This window comes from Entelurus aequoreus, linkage group LG18, assembly GCF_033978785.1.
Source record: "Entelurus aequoreus isolate RoL-2023_Sb linkage group LG18, RoL_Eaeq_v1.1, whole genome shotgun sequence".
NCBI classification, from domain to species: Eukaryota; Metazoa; Chordata; class Actinopteri; order Syngnathiformes; family Syngnathidae; genus Entelurus; species Entelurus aequoreus.
In genome coordinates, this window is record NC_084748.1 from 7,536,870 (window position 1) to 7,539,369 (window position 2,500).

The 2,500-nt window shown below is 31.8% G+C and overlaps 1 protein-coding gene across 6 annotated transcripts in view; it reads left to right on the top strand.

Moving 5' to 3' along the window:
• cacna1ab (calcium channel, voltage-dependent, P/Q type, alpha 1A subunit, b) overlaps positions 1–2,500 on the top strand; it is a 302,834-nt gene that overhangs the window by 281,502 nt on the left and 18,832 nt on the right. The window lies entirely within an intron of this gene.

A 2,500-nucleotide genomic window follows, 5' to 3' on the forward strand; every position in this document is an offset into this window, starting at 1 on the left:
TTTATAATATATTACTGTATATTGTACTACATTATATTATTTAATATTGTATTATAATATTACTGTATATTATATAATATTGTTTTTATATTATCTTATGTTATATTTTATTACTGTATATTATATTATATTATATAATTTTACATCATATTATATTATATTAAATTACTCTATATTATATTGCATTATATTAAATTACTGTGTATTATATTATTTTATATTATATTTTATATTACATTAAATTACTGTATGTCATATTACTGTATAAGATATGATATTATATTGTATGATTTTATATCATATATCATATTAAATTATATTACTGCATAAAATATATTATATTATATTAAACTATGTTATATTATATTATATTGTTTTATACTATATTATATTACTGTATATTATATTATCCTAGAATCTATTACTGTATATTATATTAAATTATACATATTATATTGTATTACATTATGGGGGTGTATATGCCCATTGTCTTGGGTGTGTTGATGTAGTGTTCATGTTCATAGGCCTGGGGCCGTGTGTTGTTGAGGGGGGAGGGAGGTCAAAAGCGTCCATCATTGAGGTGTCCTCGGGGGGATGTTTTCAGAACAGCCTGCTCCTGTTGTTGCAGCGTCAAGGCCATTCGAGGGAGTCAAATCGTAGATTAGGAATAGTACAATACTTACAGTACCAATACTTTGTAGGCCTTAACAAAAGACACGACTGGCACATTCAGCCTAATGGCAAAGACTACTTCCACGTGGACGAGCTGAAATAAACGCATACTTACGAATGACACTCAGAAGTGTAAGAAAATAATATATAACCGTTCTAATTATCATCTCACTGTTAAACGTAAAAATGAAATGCAAATATTACACAAATTAACATTTAGTAGCACACGCAGAAAAAAAAATAGAAAAGTACACATCCCTGTGTTGTGAAAAGTACCCATCCCTATGTTCCACAAATGTTAGCCTCAGGCGTGTTATTGTTTTTAAATATTACACTTATTATAAGACAATCACTGTCATTCGGGTTCTGCTCTCAGCCACCAGGGGGCGTAAATGTGCCACAATTCAATCGTTCCTTTGGCTTTTTCCAGCCTGGTTCATGAGGGAATTGTTATTTATTGTTGTGTTGTGTTGTGTTGTGTTGTGTTGTGTTGTGTTGTGTTGTGTTGTGTTGTGTTGTGGTCGAGCACCAGCGCTCACTTTGTTGTTGTGAGTGGTGCTAAAGTGGAACATGTCTACTATCAAAATGTCTACCCTCTTCCTCCATAGTCCTCATGTGCATTATTGTGGTACAATTCATGTGTTGCTGCTGTACAGTTTGTGGCTTTGGAAGTGAAGGCCAAAAAAATAAGAAGTAGGGCTGGGTGATATGGCTGAAAACTGTATCACGATATCAGTGTTTTGTATCGGCCCATATCGATAATTATTGATATTTTTGTATGGCCTGTGGAAAATAAGGAGCAGGGGGAAAATATATTTTGTTTGAAATGTAAACTTCCTCTGATTATAATCCCCTCAGCTATGAACGCAGGAAGGAAATGTCAACACAAGCGAGAAAAACACTCCAAAAATGTAAACAAAATAGTCAAATCCCATCGAACACTTAGCAATAAACTCTTCAAATGGAAGAATATGTAAGAAATGCTTCATAAAGTGTAAGAAAATAGTGCAAAGTGTGAAAATGAAACCCGACGGAAAGGATTCACAAAGATTGTTAGACGCAAAGTACCCCAGTCTGTGGAACGCACTCCCTGACCACCTGAGGGCACCACAGACTGTGAATGCTTTTAAAAAAGGCTTAAAAACCCTTCTTTCTAAAAAAGCCTCTTTTTTTTTTGGATATATGCATACTAGTTCTAGTTTTTATTTATTTATTTATTTTTTAAATTATTTTTTTAATACACTGTAGCACTTTGAGGTTGTTTACTCAATGTAAAGTGCTTTTTACAAATAAAATCTATTATTATTAGAGATGTCCGATAATATTGGCCTGCCGATATCATCGGCCGATATATGCGTTAAAATGTAATATCGGAAATTATCGGTATCGGTTTTTTTATTATCGGTATCGTTTTTTTGTTTTGTTTGTTTGTTTGTTTTTTGTTTGTTTTTTATTAAATCAACATAAAAAACACAAGATACACTTACAATTAGTGCACCAACCCAAAAAACCTCCCTCCCCCATTCACACTCATTCACACAAAAGGGTTGTTTCTTTCTGTTATTAATATTCTGCTTCCTACATTATATATCAATATATATCAATACAGTCTGCAAGGGATACAGTCCGTAAGCACACATGATTGTGCGTGCTGCTGCTCCACTAATAGTACTAACCTTTAACCGTTAATTTTACTAATTTTCATTCATTACTAGTTTCTATGTAACTGTTTTTATATTGTTGTACTTTCTTTTTTATTCAAGAAAATGTTTTTACTGTGTTTATCTTATTTTACTAATTTTTTAAAAAAGTACCTTATCTTCACCAT